This window comes from Anopheles funestus (genome assembly GCF_943734845.2).
Source record: "Anopheles funestus chromosome X unlocalized genomic scaffold, idAnoFuneDA-416_04 X_unloc_29, whole genome shotgun sequence".
NCBI lineage: Eukaryota > Metazoa > Arthropoda > Insecta > Diptera > Culicidae > Anopheles > Anopheles funestus.
The window spans coordinates 99,385-115,420 of NW_026045153.1; the positions used below are offsets into that span (position 1 = coordinate 99,385).

The following is a 16,036-nucleotide window of genomic DNA, read 5'->3' on the forward strand; positions in this document are numbered from 1 at the left end:
GTCTCGGCTAAAGTGTCTTGGCTAAGGTGTCTTGGCTAAGGTGTCTTGGCTAATGTGTCTTGGCGAATGTGTCTTGGCTAAGGTGTCTTGGCTAAGGTGTCTTGGCTAAGGTGTCTTGGCTAAGGTGTCTTGGCGTAGGTGTCTTGGCTAATGTGTCTTGGCTAAGGTGTCTTGGCTAAGGTGTCTTGGCTAAGGTGTCTTGGCTAAGGTGTCTTGGCTAAGGTGTCTTGGCTAATGTGTCTTGGCTAAGGTGTCTTGGCTAATGTGTCTTGGCTAATGTGTCTTGGCTAAGGTGTTTTGGCTAAGGTGTCTTGGCTAAAGTGTCTTGGCTAAGGTGTCTTGGCTAAGGTGTCTTGGCTAAGGTGTCTTGGCTAAGGTGTCTTGGCTAATGTGTCTTGGCTAAGGTGTTTTGGCTAATGTGTCTCGGCTAAGGTGTCTTGGCTAAGGTGTCTTGGCTAAGGTGTCTTGGCTAATGTGTCTTGGCTAATGTGTCTCGGCAAAAGTGTCTTGGCTAAGGTGTCTTGCCTAAAGTGTCTTGGCTGAGGTGTCTTGGCTAAGGTGTCTTGGCTAAGGTGTCTTGGCTAAGGTGTCTTGGCTAAGGTGTCTCGGCTAATGTGTCTTGGCTAATGTGTCTTGGCTAAAGTGTCTTGGCTAAGGTGTCTTGGCTAAGGTGTCTTGGCTAATGTGTCTTGGCTAAGGTGTCTTGGCTAATGTGTCTTGGCTAATGTGTCTCGGCTTATGTGTCTTGGCTAATGTGTCTTGGCTAAAGTGTCTTGGCTAAGGTGTCTTGACTAATGTGTCTTGGCTAAGGTGTCTTGGCTAATGTGTCTTGGCTAATGTGTCTTGGCTAAGGTGTCTTGGCTAATGTGTCTTGGCTAATGTGTCTTGGCTAAAGTGTCTTGGCTAAGGTGTCTTGGCTAATGTGTCTTGGCTAAGGTGTCTTGGCTAATGTGTCTTGGCTAAGGTGTCTTAGCTAAGGTGTCTTGGCTAATGTGTTTTGGCTAAGGTGTCTTGGCTAAGGTGTCTTGGCTAAGGTGTCTTGGCTAAGGTGTCTTGGCTAAGGTGTCTTGGCTAAGGTGTCTTGGCTAATGTGTCTTGGCTTATGTGTCTTGGCTAAGGTGTCTTGGCTAAGGTGTCTTGGCTAAGGTGTCTTGGCTAAGGTGTCTTGGCTAAGGTGTCTTGGCTAATGTGTCTCGGCTAAGGTGTCTTGGCTAAGGTGTCTTGGCTAAGGTGTCTTGGCTAAGGTGTCTTAGCTAAGGTGGCTTGGCTAATGTGTCTCGGCTAAAGTGTCTTGGCTAAGGTGTCTTGGCTAAGGTGTCTTGGCTAAGGTGTCTTGGCTAATGTGTCTCGGCTAAGGTGTATCGGCTAAGGTGTCTTGGCTAAGGTGTCTTGGCTAAGATGCTTGGCTAAGGTGTCTTGGCTAAGGTGTCTTGGCTAAGGTGTCTTGGCTAATGTGTCTTGGCTAAGGTGTTTTCTCTAAGGTGTCTTGGCTAAGGTGTCTTGGCTAAGGTGTCTTGGCTAATGTGCCTCGGCTAAGGTGTCTCGGCTAAGGTGTCTTGGCTAATGTGTCTTGGCTAAGGTGTCTTGGCTAAGGTGTCTTGGCTAAGGTGTCTTGGCTAAGATGCTTGGCTAAGGTGTCTTGGCTAAGGTGTCTTGGCTAAGGTGTCTTGGCTAAGGTGTCTTGGCTTATGTGTCTTGGCTAAGGTGTTTTCTCTAAGGTGTCTTGGCTAAGGTGTCTTGGCTAATGTGTCTCGGCTAATGTGTCTTGGCTAAGGTGTCTTGGCTAAGGTGTCTTGGCTAAGGTGTCTTGGCTAATGTGTCTCGGCTAAAGTGTCTTGGCTAAGGTGTCTTGGCTAAGGTGTCTTGGCTAATGTGTCTTGGCTAATGTGTCTTGGCTAAGGTGTCTTGGCTAATGTGTCTCGGCTAAGGTGTCTTGGCTAATGTGTCTTGGCTAATGTGTCTTGTCTAAGGTGTCTTGGCTTAGGTGTCTTGGCTAATGTGTCTTGGCTAAGGTGTCTTGGCTAAGGTGTCTTGGCTAAGGTGTCTTGGCTAAGGTGTCTTGGCTAATGTGTCTTGGCTAATGTGTCTTGGCTAAGGTGTCTTGGCTAAGGTGTCTCGGCTAAGGTGTCTTGGCTAATGTGTCTTGGCTAAAGTGTCTTGGCTAATGTGTCTTGGCTAAGGTGTCTTGGCTAAGGTGTCTTGGCTAAGGTGTCTTGGCTAATGTGTCTTGGCTATGGTGTCTTGGCTAAGGTGTCTTGGCTAATGTGTCTTGGCTAATGTGTCTTGGCTAAGGTGTCTTGGCTAATGTGTCTCGGCTAAGGTGTCTTGGCTAATGTGTCTTGGCTAAGGTGTCTTGGCTAATGTGCTTGGCTAATGTGTCTTGGCTAATGTGTCTTGGCTAAGGTGTCTTGGCTAAGGTGTCTTGGCTAATGTGTCTCGGCTAATGTGTCTTGGCTAAGGTGTCTTGGCTAAGGTGTCTTGGCTAATGTGTCTCGGCTAAGGTGTCTTGGCTAAGGTGTCTTGGCTAATGTGTCTCGGCTAAGGTGTCTTGGCTAAGGTGTCTTGGCTAATGTGTCTTGGCTAAGGTGTCTTGGCTAATGTGTCTTGGCTAAGGTGTCTTGGCTAAGGTGTCTCGGCTAAGGTGTCTTGGCTAATGTGTCTTGGCTAAGGTGTCTTGGCTAATGTGCTTGGTTAAGGTGTCTTGGCTAATGTGTCTTGGCTAAGGTGTCTTGGCTAAGGTGTCTTGGCTAAGGTGTCTTGGCTAATGTGTCTTGGCTAATGTGTCTTTCCTAAGGTGTCTTGGCTAAGGTGTCTTGGCTAATGTGTCTTGGCTAATGTGTCTTGGCTTAGGTGTCTTGGCTAATGTGTCTCGGCTAAGGTGTCTTGGCTAAGGTGTCTTGGCTAATGTGTCTTGGCTAAGGTGTCTTGGCTAATGTGTCTTGGCTAAGGTGTCTTGGCTAATGTGTCTCGGCTAATGTGTCTTGGCTAAGGTGTCTTGGCTAATGTGTCTCGGCTAATGTGTCTTGGCTAAGGTGTCTTGGCTAATGTGTCTTGGCTAATGTGTCTTGGCTAATGTGTCTCGGCTAAGGTGTCTTGGCTAAGGTGTCTTGGCTAAGGTGTCTTGGCTAATGTGTCTTGGCTAATGTGTCTTGGCTAAGGTGTCTTGGCTAAGGTGTCTTGGCTAATGTGTCTCGGCTAAAGTGTCTTGGCTAAGGTGTCTTGGCTAAGGTGTCTTGGCTAAGGTGTCTTGGCTAATGTGTCTCGGCTAAGGTGTCTTGGCTAAAGTGTCTTGGCTAATGTGTCTTGGCTAAGGTGTCTTGGCTAAGGTGTCTTGGCTAATGTGTCTTGGCTAATGTGTCTTGGCTAAGGTGTCTTGGCTAATGTGTCTTGGCTAATGTGTCTTGGCTAATGTGTCTCGGCTAAGGTGTCTTGGCTAAGGTGTCTTGGCTAAGGTGTCTTGGCTAATGCGTCTTGGCTAATGTGTCTTGGCTAAGGTGTCTTGGCTAAGGTGTCTCGGCTAATGTGTCTTGGCTAAGGTGTCTTGGCTAATGTGTCTTGGCTAATGTGTCTCGGCTTATGTGTCTTGGCTAATGTGTCTTGGCTAAAGTGTCTTGGCTAAGGTGTCTTGACTAATGTGTCTTGGCTAAGGTGTCTTGGCTAATGTGTCTTGGCTAATGTGTCTTGGCTAAGGTGTCTTGGCTAATGTGTCTTGGCTAATGTGTCTTGGCTAAAGTGTCTTGGCTAAGGTGTCTTGGCTAATGTGTCTTGGCTAAGGTGTCTTGGCTAATGTGTCTTGGCTAAGGTGTCTTAGCTAAGGTGTCTTGGCTAATGTGTTTTGGCTAAGGTGTCTTGGCTAAGGTGTCTTGGCTAAGGTGTCTTGGCTAAGGTGTCTTGGCTAAGGTGTCTTGGCTAAGGTGTCTTGGCTAATGTGTCTTGGCTTATGTGTCTTGGCTAAGGTGTCTTGGCTAAGGTGTCTTGGCTAAGGTGTCTTGGCTAAGGTGTCTTGGCTAAGGTGTCTTGGCTAATGTGTCTCGGCTAAGGTGTCTTGGCTAAGGTGTCTTGGCTAAGGTGTCTTGGCTAAGGTGTCTTAGCTAAGGTGGCTTGGCTAATGTGTCTCGGCTAAAGTGTCTTGGCTAAGGTGTCTTGGCTAAGGTGTCTTGGCTAAGGTGTCTTGGCTAATGTGTCTCGGCTAAGGTGTATCGGCTAAGGTGTCTTGGCTTAGGTGTCTTGGCTAAGATGCTTGGCTAAGGTGTCTTGGCTAAGGTGTCTTGGCTAAGGTGTCTTGGCTAATGTGTCTTGGCTAAGGTGTTTTCTCTAAGGTGTCTTGGCTAAGGTGTCTTGGCTAAGGTGTCTTGGCTAATGTGCCTCGGCTAAGGTGTCTCGGCTAAGGTGTCTTGGCTAATGTGTCTTGGCTAAGGTGTCTTGGCTAAGGTGTCTTGGCTAAGGTGTCTTGGCTAAGATGCTTGGCTAAGGTGTCTTGGCTAAGGTGTCTTGGCTAAGGTGTCTTGGCTAAGGTGTCTTGGCTTATGTGTCTTGGCTAAGGTGTTTTCTCTAAGGTGTCTTGGCTAAGGTGTCTTGGCTAATGTGTCTCGGCTAATGTGTCTTGGCTAAGGTGTCTTGGCTAAGGTGTCTTGGCTAAGGTGTCTTGGCTAATGTGTCTCGGCTAAAGTGTCTTGGCTAAGGTGTCTTGGCTAAGGTGTCTTGGCTAATGTGTCTTGGCTAATGTGTCTTGGCTAAGGTGTCTTGGCTAATGTGTCTCGGCTAAGGTGTCTTGGCTAATGTGTCTTGGCTAATGTGTCTTGTCTAAGGTGTCTTGGCTTAGGTGTCTTGGCTAATGTGTCTTGGCTAAGGTGTCTTGGCTAAGGTGTCTTGGCTAAGGTGTCTTGGCTAAGGTGTCTTGGCTAATGTGTCTTGGCTAATGTGTCTTGGCTAAGGTGTCTTGGCTAAGGTGTCTCGGCTAAGGTGTCTTGGCTAATGTGTCTTGGCTAAAGTGTCTTGGCTAATGTGTCTTGGCTAAGGTGTCTTGGCTAAGGTGTCTTGGCTAAGGTGTCTTGGCTAATGTGTCTTGGCTATGGTGTCTTGGCTAAGGTGTCTTGGCTAATGTGTCTTGGCTAATGTGTCTTGGCTAAGGTGTCTTGGCTAATGTGTCTCGGCTAAGGTGTCTTGGCTAATGTGTCTTGGCTAAGGTGTCTTGGCTAATGTGCTTGGCTAATGTGTCTTGGCTAATGTGTCTTGGCTAAGGTGTCTTGGCTAAGGTGTCTTGGCTAATGTGTCTCGGCTAATGTGTCTTGGCTAAGGTGTCTTGGCTAAGGTGTCTTGGCTAATGTGTCTCGGCTAAGGTGTCTTGGCTAAGGTGTCTTGGCTAATGTGTCTCGGCTAAGGTGTCTTGGCTAAGGTGTCTTGGCTAATGTGTCTTGGCTAAGGTGTCTTGGCTAATGTGTCTTGGCTAAGGTGTCTTGGCTAAGGTGTCTCGGCTAAGGTGTCTTGGCTAATGTGTCTTGGCTAAGGTGTCTTGGCTAATGTGCTTGGTTAAGGTGTCTTGGCTAATGTGTCTTGGCTAAGGTGTCTTGGCTAAGGTGTCTTGGCTAAGGTGTCTTGGCTAATGTGTCTTGGCTAATGTGTCTTTCCTAAGGTGTCTTGGCTAAGGTGTCTTGGCTAATGTGTCTTGGCTAATGTGTCTTGGCTTAGGTGTCTTGGCTAATGTGTCTCGGCTAAGGTGTCTTGGCTAAGGTGTCTTGGCTAATGTGTCTTGGCTAAGGTGTCTTGGCTAATGTGTCTTGGCTAAGGTGTCTTGGCTAATGTGTCTCGGCTAATGTGTCTTGGCTAAGGTGTCTTGGCTAATGTGTCTCGGCTAATGTGTCTTGGCTAAGGTGTCTTGGCTAATGTGTCTTGGCTAATGTGTCTTGGCTAATGTGTCTCGGCTAAGGTGTCTTGGCTAAGGTGTCTTGGCTAAGGTGTCTTGGCTAATGTGTCTTGGCTAATGTGTCTTGGCTAAGGTGTCTTGGCTAAGGTGTCTTGGCTAATGTGTCTCGGCTAAAGTGTCTTGGCTAAGGTGTCTTGGCTAAGGTGTCTTGGCTAAGGTGTCTTGGCTAATGTGTCTCGGCTAAGGTGTCTTGGCTAAAGTGTCTTGGCTAATGTGTCTTGGCTAAGGTGTCTTGGCTAAGGTGTCTTGGCTAATGTGTCTTGGCTAATGTGTCTTGGCTAATGTGTCTCGGCTAAGGTGTCTTGGCTAAGGTGTCTTGGCTAAGGTGTCTTGGCTAATGCGTCTTGGCTAATGTGTCTTGGCTAAGGTGTCTTGGCTAAGGTGTCTCGGCTAATGTGTCTTGGCTAAGGTGTCTTGGCTAATGTGTCTTGGCTAAGGTGTCTTGGCTAAGGTGTCTTGGCTAAGGTGTCTCGGCTAAGGTGTCTCGGCTAATGTGTCTTGGCTTATGTGTCTCGGCTAAGGTGTCTTGGCTAATGTGTCTTGGCTAAGGTGTCTTGGCTAAAGTGTCTTGGCTAAAGTGTCTTGGCTAAGGTGTCTTGGCTAAGGTGTCTTGGCTAAGGTGTCTTGGCTAAGTTGTCTTGGCTAATGTGTCTCGGCTAAGGTGTCTTGGCTAAGGTGTCTTGGCTAATGTGTCTTGGCTAAGGTGTCTTGGCTAAGGTGTCTTGGCTAATGTGTCTTGGCTAAAGTGTTTTGGCTTAGGTGTCTTGGCTAATGTGTCTCGGCTAAGGTGTCTTGGCTAAGGTGTCTTGGCTAATGTGTCTTGGCTAAAGTGTCTTGGCTAAGGTGTCTTGGCTAATGTGTCTCGGCTAAAGTGTCTTGGCTAAGGTGTCTTGGCTAAGGTGTCTTGGCTAAGGTGTCTTGGCTAAGGTGTCTTGGCTAATGTGTCTCGGCTAAGGTGTCTTGGCTAAAGTGTCTTGGCTAATGTGTCTCGGCTAAGGTGTCTTGGCTAATGTGTCTTGGCTAAGGTGTCTTGGCTAAGGTGTCTTGGCTAAGGTGTCTTGCCTAAGGTGGCTTGGCTAAGGTGTCTTGGCTAAGGTGTCTTGGCTAAGGTGTCTTGGCTAAGGTGTCTTGGCTAATGTGTCTTGGCTAAGGTGTCTTGGCTAATGTGTCTCGGCTAAGGTGTCTTGGCTAAGGTGTCTTGGCTAATGTGTCTTCGCTAAAGTGTCTTGTCTAAGGTGTCTTGGCTAATGTGTCTCGGCTAAGGTGTCTTGGCTAAGGTGTCTTGGCTAAGGTGTCTCGGCTAATGTGTCTTGGCTAAGGTGTCTTAGCTAAGGTGTCTTGGCTAATGTGTTTTGGCTAATGTGTCTTGGCTAATGTGTCTTGGCTAAGGTGTCTTGGCTAAGGTGTCTTGGCTAAGGTGTCTTGGCTAAGGTGTCTTGGCTAATGTGTCTTGGCTAAGGTGTCTTGGCTAATGTGTCTTGGCTAATGTGTCTTGGCTAAGGTGTCTTGGCTAAGGTGTCTTGGCTAATGTGTCTCGGCTAAGGTGTCTTGGCTAAGGTGTCTTGGCTAATGTGTCTTGGCTAAGGTGTCTTGGCTAAGGTGTCTTGGCTAATGTGTCTCGGCTAAGGTGTCTTGGCTAAGGTGTCTTGGCTAATGTGTCTTGGCTAATGTGTCTCGGCTAATGTGTCTTGGCTAAGGTGTCTTGGCTAAGGTGTCTTGGCTAATGTGTCTTGGCTAATGTGTCTTGGCTAAGGTGTCTTGGCTAATGTGTCTCGGCTAAGGTGTCTTGGCTAATGTGTCTTGGCTAAGGTGTCTTGGCTAAGGTGTCTTGGCTAAGGTGTCTTGGCTAATGTGTCTCGGCTAAGGTGTCTTGGCTAATGTGTCTTGGCTAAGGTGTCTTGGCTAATGTGTCTTGGCTAAGGTGTCTTGGCTAAGGTGTCTTGGCTAAGGTGTCTTGGCTAAGGTGTCTTGGCTAAGGTGTCTTGGCTAAGGTGTCTTGGCTTAGGTGTCTTGGCTAATGTGTCTCGGCTAAGGTGTCTTGGCTAAGGTGTCTTGGCTAAGGTGTCTTGGCTAATGTGTCTCGGCTAAGGTGTCTTGGCTAAGGTGTCTTGGCTAATGTGTCTTGGTTAAGGTGTCTTGGCTAAGGTGTCTTGGCTAATGTGTCTCGGCTAATGTGTCTTGGCTAAGGTGTCTTGGCTAATGTGTCTTGGCTAATGTGTCTTGGCTAAGGTGTCTTGGCTAAGGTGTCTTGGCTAAGGTGTCTTGGCTAATGTGTCTTGGCTAATGTGTCTTGGCTAAGGTGTCTTGGCTAAGGTGTCTTGGCTAATGTGTCTTGGCTAAGGTGTCTTGGCTAAGGTGTCTTGGCTAAGGTGTCTTGGCTAAGGTGTCTTGGCTAATGTGTCTCGGCTAAGGTGTCTTGGCTAATGTGTCTTGGCTAAGGTGTCTTGGCTAATGTGTCTTGGCTAAGGTGTCTTGGCTAAAGTGTCTTGGCTAAGGTGTCTTGGCTAATGTGTCTTGTCTTAGGTGTCTTGGCTAATGTGTCTCGGCTAAGGTGTCTTGGCTAAGGTGTCTTGGCTAATGTGTCTTGGCTAATGTGTCTTGGCTAAGGTGTCTTAGCTAAGGTGTCTTGGCTAATGTGTTTTGGCTAATGTGTCTTGGCTAATGTGTCTTGGCTAAGGTGTCTTGGCTAAGGTGTCTTGGCTAAGGTGTCTTGGCTAAGGTGTCTTGGCTAATGTGTCTTGGCTAAGGTGTCTTGGCTAATGTGTCTTGGCTAATGTGTCTTGGCTAAGGTGTCTTGGCTAAGGTGTCTTGGCTAATGTGTCTCGGCTAAGGTGTCTTGGCTAAGGTGTCTTGGCTAATGTGTCTTGGCTAAGGTGTCTTGGCTAAGGTGTCTTGGCTAATGTGTCTCGGCTAAGGTGTCTTGGCTAAGGTGTCTTGGCTAATGTGTCTTGGCTAATGTGTCTCGGCTAATGTGTCTTGGCTAAGGTGTCTTGGCTAAGGTGTCTTGGCTAATGTGTCTTGGCTAATGTGTCTTGGCTAAGGTGTCTTGGCTAATGTGTCTCGGCTAAGGTGTCTTGGCTAAGGTGTCTTGGCTAAGGTGTCTCGGCTAAGGTGTCTTGGCTAATGTGTCTTGGCTAAGGTGTCTTGGCTAATGTGTCTTGGCTAAGGTGTCTTGGCTAAGGTGTCTTGGCTAAGGTGTCTTGGCTAAGGTGTCTTGGCTAAGGTGTCTTGGCTTAGGTGTCTTGGCTAATGTGTCTCGGCTAAGGTGTCTTGGCTAAGGTGTCTTGGCTAAGGTGTCTTGGCTAATGTGTCTCGGCTAAGGTGTCTTGGCTAAGGTGTCTTGGCTAATGTGTCTTGGTTAAGGTGTCTTGGCTAAGGTGTCTTGGCTAATGTGTCTCGGCTAAGGTGTCTTGGCTAAGGTGTCTTGGCTAATGTGTCTTGGCTAATGTGTCTCGGCTAATGTGTCTTGGCTAAGGTGTCTTGGCTAAGGTGTCTTGGCTAATGTGTCTTGGCTAATGTGTCTTGGCTAATGTGTCTTGGCTAAGGTGTCTTGGCTAAGGTGTCTTGGCTAATGTGTCTTGGCTAAGGTGTCTTGGCTAAGGTGTCTTGGCTAAGGTGTCTTGGCTAAGGTGTCTTGGCTAAGGTGTCTTGGCTAAGGTGTCTTGGCTAAGGTGTCTTGGCTAATGTGTCTCGGCTAAGGTGTCTTGGCTAATGTGTCTTGGCTAAGGTGTCTTGGCTAATGTGTCTTGGCTAAGGTGTCTTGGCTAAGGTGTCTTGGCTAAGGTGTCTTGGCTAATGTGTCTTGGCTAAGGTGTCTTGGCTAAGGTGTCTTGGCTAAGGTGTCTTGGCTAAGGTGTCTTGGCTAATGTGTCTCGGCTAAGGTGTCTTGGCTAATGTGTCTTGGCTAATGTATCTTGGCTAATGTGTCTTGGCTAAGGTGTCTTGGCTAAGGTGTCTTGGCTAAGGTGTCTTGGCTAAGGTGTCTTGCCTAAGGTGTCTTGGCTAATGTGTCTCGGCTAAGGTGTCTTGGCTAAGGTGTCTTGGCTAAGGTGTCTTGGCTAATGTGTCTCGGCTAAGGTGTCTTGGCTAATGTGTCTTGGCTAAGGTGTCTTGGCTAAGGTGTCTTGGCTAAGGTGTCTTGGCTAAGGTGTCTTGGCTAAGGTGTCTTGGCTAATGTGTCTTGGCTAAGGTGTCTTGGCTAAGGTGTCTTGGCTAAGGTGTCTTGGCTAATGTGTCTCGGCTAAGGTGTCTTGGCTTAGGTGTCTTGGCTAATGTGTCTTGGCTAATGTGTCTTGGCTAAGGTGTCTTGGCTAAGGTGTCTTGGCTAATGTGTCTCGGCTAAGGTGTCTTGGCTAATGTGTCTTGGCTAAGGTGTCTTGGCTAATGTGTCTTGGCTAATGTGTCTTGGCTGAGGTGTCTTGGGTAAGGTGTCTTGGCTAAGGTGTCTTGGCTAAGGTGTCTTGGCTAAGGTGTCTTGGCTGAGGTGTCTTGGCTAAGGTGTCTTGGCTAAGGTGTCTTGGCTAAGGTGTCTTGGCTAATGTGTCTTGGCTAAAGTGTCTTGGCTAAGGTGTCTTGGCTAATGTGTCTCGGCTAAAGTGTCTTGGCTAAGGTGTCTTGGCTAAGGTGTCTTGGCTAAGGTGTCTTGGCTAAGGTGTCTTGGCTAATGTGTCTCGGCTAAGGTGTCTTGGCTAAAGTGTCTTGGCTAATGTGTCTCGGCTAAGGTGTCTTGGCTAAGGTGTCTTGGCTAAGGTGTCTTGGCTGAGGTGTCTTGGCTAAGGTGTCTTGGCTAAGGTGTCTTGGCTAAGGTGTCTTGGCTAAGGTGTCTTGGCTAAGGTGTCTTGGCTAATGTGTCTCGGCTAAGGTGTCTTGGCTAATGTGTCTTGGCTAAGGTGTCTTGGCTGAGGTGTCTTGGCTAAGGTGTCTTGGGTAAGGTGTCTTGGCTAAGGTGTCTTGGCTAAGGTGTCTTGGCTAAGGTGTCTTGGCTGAGGTGTCTTGGCTAAGGTGTCTTGGCTAAGGTGTCTTGGCTAATGTGTCTCGGCTAAGGTGTCTTGGCTAATGTGTCTTGGCTAAGGTGTCTCGGCTAAGGTGTCTTGGCTAAGGTGTCTTGGCTAAGGTGTCTTGGCTGAGGTGTCTTGGCTAAGGTGTCTTGGCTAAGGTGTCTTGGCTAAGGTGTCTTGGCTAAGGTGTCTTGGCTAAGGTGTCTTGGCTAATGTGTCTCGGCTAAAGTGTCTTGGCTAATGTGTCTCGGCTAAGGTGTCTTGGCTAAGGTGTCTTGGCTAAGGTGTCTTGGCTGAGGTGTCTTGGCTAAGGTGTCTTGGCTAAGGTGTCTTGGCTAAGGTGTCTTGGCTAAGGTGTCTTGGCTAAGGTGTCTTGGCTAATGTGTCTCGGCTAAGGTGTCTTGGCTAATGTGTCTTGGCTAAGGTGTCTTGGCTAATGTGTCTTGGCTAAGGTGTCTTGGCTAAGGTGTCTTGGCTAAGGTGTCTTGGCTAATGTGTCTTGGCTAAGGTGTCTTGGCTAAGGTGTCTTGGCTAAGGTGTCTTGGCTAAGGTGTCTTGCCTAAGGTGTCTTGGCTAATGTGTCTCGGCTAAGGTGTCTTGGCTAAGGTGTCTTGGCTAAGGTGTCTTGGCTAATGTGTCTCGGCTAAGGTGTCTTGGCTAATGTGTCTTGGCTAAGGTGTCTTGGCTAAGGTGTCTTGGCTAAGGTGTCTTGGCTAAGGTGTCTTGGCTAAGGTGTCTTGGCTAATGTGTCTTGGCTAAGGTGTCTTGGCTAAGGTGTCTTGGCTAAGGTGTCTTGGCTAATGTGTCTCGGCTAAGGTGTCTTGGCTTAGGTGTCTTGGCTAATGTGTCTTGGCTAATGTGTCTTGGCTAAGGTGTCTTGGCTAAGGTGTCTTGGCTAATGTGTCTCGGCTAAGGTGTCTTGGCTAATGTGTCTTGGCTAAGGTGTCTTGGCTAATGTGTCTTGGCTAATGTGTCTTGGCTGAGGTGTCTTGGGTAAGGTGTCTTGGCTAAGGTGTCTTGGCTAAGGTGTCTTGGCTAAGGTGTCTTGGCTGAGGTGTCTTGGCTAAGGTGTCTTGGCTAAGGTGTCTTGGCTAAGGTGTCTTGGCTAATGTGTCTTGGCTAAAGTGTCTTGGCTAAGGTGTCTTGGCTAATGTGTCTCGGCTAAAGTGTCTTGGCTAAGGTGTCTTGGCTAAGGTGTCTTGGCTAAGGTGTCTTGGCTAAGGTGTCTTGGCTAATGTGTCTCGGCTAAGGTGTCTTGGCTAAAGTGTCTTGGCTAATGTGTCTCGGCTAAGGTGTCTTGGCTAATGTGTCTTGGCTAAGGTGTCTTGGCTAAGGTGTCTTGGCTAAGGTGTCTTGCCTAAGGTGGCTTGGCTAAGGTGTCTTGGCTAAGGTGTCTTGGCTAAGGTGTCTTGGCTAAGGTGTCTTGGCTAATGTGTCTTGGCTAAGGTGTCTTGGCTAATGTGTCTCGGCTAAGGTGTCTTGGCTAAGGTGTCTTGGCTAATGTGTCTTCGCTAAAGTGTCTTGTCTAAGGTGTCTTGGCTAATGTGTCTTGGCTAAGGTGTCTTGGCTAAAGTGTCTTGGCTAAGGTGTCTTGGCTAATGTGTCTTGTCTTAGGTGTCTTGGCTAATGTGTCTCGGCTAAGGTGTCTTGGCTAAGGTGTCTTGGCTAATGTGTCTTGGCTAATGTGTCTTGGCTAAGGTGTCTTAGCTAAGGTGTCTTGGCTAATGTGTTTTGGCTAATGTGTCTTGGCTAATGTGTCTTGGCTAAGGTGTCTTGGCTAAGGTGTCTTGGCTAAGGTGTCTTGGCTAAGGTGTCTTGGCTAATGTGTCTTGGCTAAGGTGTCTTGGCTAATGTGTCTTGGCTAATGTGTCTTGGCTAAGGTGTCTTGGCTAAGGTGTCTTGGCTAATGTGTCTCGGCTAAGGTGTCTTGGCTAAGGTGTCTTGGCTAATGTGTCTTGGCTAAGGTGTCTTGGCTAAGGTGTCTTGGCTAATGTGTCTCGGCTAAGGTGTCTTGGCTAAGGTGTCTTGGCTAATGTGTCTTGGCTAATGTGTCTCGGCTAATGTGTCTTGGCTAAGGTGTCTTGGCTAAGGTGTCTTGGCTAATGTGTCTTGGCTAATGTGTCTTGGCTAAGGTGTCTTGGCTAATGTGTCTCGGCTAAGGTGTCTTGGCTAAGGTGTCTTGGCTAAGGTGTCTCGGCTAAGGTGTCTTGGCTAATGTGTCTTGGCTAAGGTGTCTTGGCTAATGTGTCTTGGCTAAGGTGTCTTGGCTAAGGTGTCTTGGCTAAGGTGTCTTGGCTAAGGTGTCTTGGCTAAGGTGTCTTGGCTTAGGTGTCTTGGCTAATGTGTCTCGGCTAAGGTGTCTTGGCTAAGGTGTCTTGGCTAAGGTGTCTTGGCTAATGTGTCTCGGCTAAGGTGTCTTGGCTAAGGTGTCTTGGCTAATGTGTCTTGGTTAAGGTGTCTTGGCTAAGGTGTCTTGGCTAATGTGTCTCGGCTAAGGTGTCTTGGCTAAGGTGTCTTGGCTAATGTGTCTTGGCTAATGTGTCTCGGCTAATGTGTCTTGGCTAAGGTGTCTTGGCTAAGGTGTCTTGGCTAATGTGTCTTGGCTAATGTGTCTTGGCTAATGTGTCTTGGCTAAGGTGTCTTGGCTAAGGTGTCTTGGCTAATGTGTCTTGGCTAAGGTGTCTTGGCTAAGGTGTCTTGGCTAAGGTGTCTTGGCTAAGGTGTCTTGGCTAAGGTGTCTTGGCTAAGGTGTCTTGGCTAAGGTGTCTTGGCTAATGTGTCTCGGCTAAGGTGTCTTGGCTAATGTGTCTTGGCTAAGGTGTCTTGGCTAATGTGTCTTGGCTAAGGTGTCTTGGCTAAGGTGTCTTGGCTAAGGTGTCTTGGCTAATGTGTCTTGGCTAAGGTGTCTTGGCTAAGGTGTCTTGGCTAAGGTGTCTTGGCTAAGGTGTCTTGGCTAATGTGTCTCGGCTAAGGTGTCTTGGCTAATGTGTCTTGGCTAATGTATCTTGGCTAATGTGTCTTGGCTAAGGTGTCTTGGCTAAGGTGTCTTGGCTAAGGTGTCTTGGCTAAGGTGTCTTGCCTAAGGTGTCTTGGCTAATGTGTCTCGGCTAAGGTGTCTTGGCTAAGGTGTCTTGGCTAAGGTGTCTTGGCTAATGTGTCTCGGCTAAGGTGTCTTGGCTAATGTGTCTTGGCTAAGGTGTCTTGGCTAAGGTGTCTTGGCTAAGGTGTCTTGGCTAAGGTGTCTTGGCTAAGGTGTCTTGGCTAATGTGTCTTGGCTAAGGTGTCTTGGCTAAGGTGTCTTGGCTAAGGTGTCTTGGCTAATGTGTCTCGGCTAAGGTGTCTTGGCTTAGGTGTCTTGGCTAATGTGTCTTGGCTAATGTGTCTTGGCTAAGGTGTCTTGGCTAAGGTGTCTTGGCTAATGTGTCTCGGCTAAGGTGTCTTGGCTAATGTGTCTTGGCTAAGGTGTCTTGGCTAATGTGTCTTGGCTAATGTGTCTTGGCTGAGGTGTCTTGGGTAAGGTGTCTTGGCTAAGGTGTCTTGGCTAAGGTGTCTTGGCTAAGGTGTCTTGGCTGAGGTGTCTTGGCTAAGGTGTCTTGGCTAAGGTGTCTTGGCTAAGGTGTCTTGGCTAATGTGTCTCGGCTAAGGTGTCTTGGCTAATGTGTCTTGGCTAAGGTGTCTTGGCTAAGGTGTCTTGGCTAAGGTGTCTTGGCTAAGGTGTCTTGGCTAAGGTGTCTTGGCTAAGGTGTCTTGGCTAATGTGTCTCGGCTAAGGTGTCTTGGCTAATGTGTCTTGGCTAAGGTGTCTTGGCTAAGGTGTCTTGGCTAAGGTGTCTTGGCTAAGGTGTCTTGGCTAAGGTGTCTTGGCTAAGGTGTCTTGGCTAAGGTGTCTTGGCTAATGTGTCTCGGCTAAAGTGTCTTGGCTAAGGTATCTTGGCTAAGGTGTCTTGGCTAATGTGTCTCGGCTAAGGTGTCTTGGCTAATGTGTCTTGGCTAAGGTGTCTTGGCTAAGGTGTCTTGGCTAAGGTGTCTTGGCTAAGGTGTCTTGGCTAAGGTGTCTTGGCTAAGGTGTCTTGGCTAAGGTGTCTTGGCTAAGGTGTCTTGGCTAAGGTGTCTCGGCTAAAGTGTCTTGGCTAAGGTATCTTGGCTAAGGTGTCTTGGCTAATGTGTCTTGGCTAAGGTGTCTTGGCTAATGTGTCTTGGCTAAGGTGTCTTGGCTAAGGTGTCTTGGCTAAGGTGTCTTGGCTAATGTGTCTCGGCTAAGGTGTCTTGGCTAATGTGTCTTGGCTAAGGTGTCTTGGCTAAGGTGTCTTGGCTAAGGTGTCTTGGCTAAGGTGTCTTGGCTAATGTGTCTTGGCTAAGGTGTCTTGGCTAAGGTGTCTTGGCTAAGGTGTCTTGGCTAATGTGTCTCGGCTAAAGTGTCTTGGCTAAGGTATCTTGGCTAAGGTGTCTTGGCTAATGTGTCTTGGTTAAGGTGTCTTGGCTAAGGTGTCTTGGCTAAGGTGTCTTGGCTAATGTGTCTCGGCTAAAGTGTCTTGGCTAAGGTGTCTTGGCTAAGGTGTCTTGGCTAAGGTGTCTTGGCTAAGGTGTCTTGGCTAAGGTGTCTTGGCTAAGGTGTCTTGGCTAATGTGTCTTGGCTAAGGTGTCTTGGCTAAGGTGTCTTGGCTAATGTGTCTCGGCTAAAGTGTCTTGGCTAAGGTGTCTTGGCTAAGGTGTCTTAGCTAAGGTGTCTTGGCTAAGGTGTCTTGGCTAAGGTGTCTCGGCTCAGGTGTCTTGGCTAATGTGTCTTGGCTAAGGTGTCTTGGCTAAGGTGTCTTGGCTAAGGTGTCTTGGCTAAGGTGTCTTGGCTAAGGTGTCTTGGCTAATGTGTCTTGGCTAAGGTGTCTTGGCTAAGGTGTCTTGGCTAAGGTGTCTTGGCTAATGTGTCTTGGCTAAGGTGTCTTGGCTAATGTGTCTTGGCTAATGTGTCTTGGCTAAGGTGTCTTGGCTAAGGTGTCTTGGCTAATGTGTCTCGGCTAAGGTGTCTTGGCTAAGGTGTCTTGGCTAATGTGTCTTGGCTAAGGTGTCTTGGCTAAGGTGTCTTGGCTAATGTGTCTCGGCTAAGGTGTCTTTGCTAAGGT

General features: G+C 48.1%; 1 long non-coding RNA gene across 1 annotated transcript in view; it reads left to right on the plus strand.

Moving 5' to 3' along the window:
* The window catches only part of LOC125773311 (uncharacterized), a 68,434-nt gene that overhangs the window by 32,475 nt on the left and 19,923 nt on the right, over positions 1-16,036 (plus strand). The window contains exons 5-7 of the long non-coding RNA XR_007420026.1: positions 3,271-3,368; positions 7,257-9,902; positions 12,059-12,688. This is a non-coding gene — a long non-coding RNA (uncharacterized LOC125773311). The remainder of the gene's footprint in view (positions 1-3,270; positions 3,369-7,256; positions 9,903-12,058; positions 12,689-16,036) is intronic.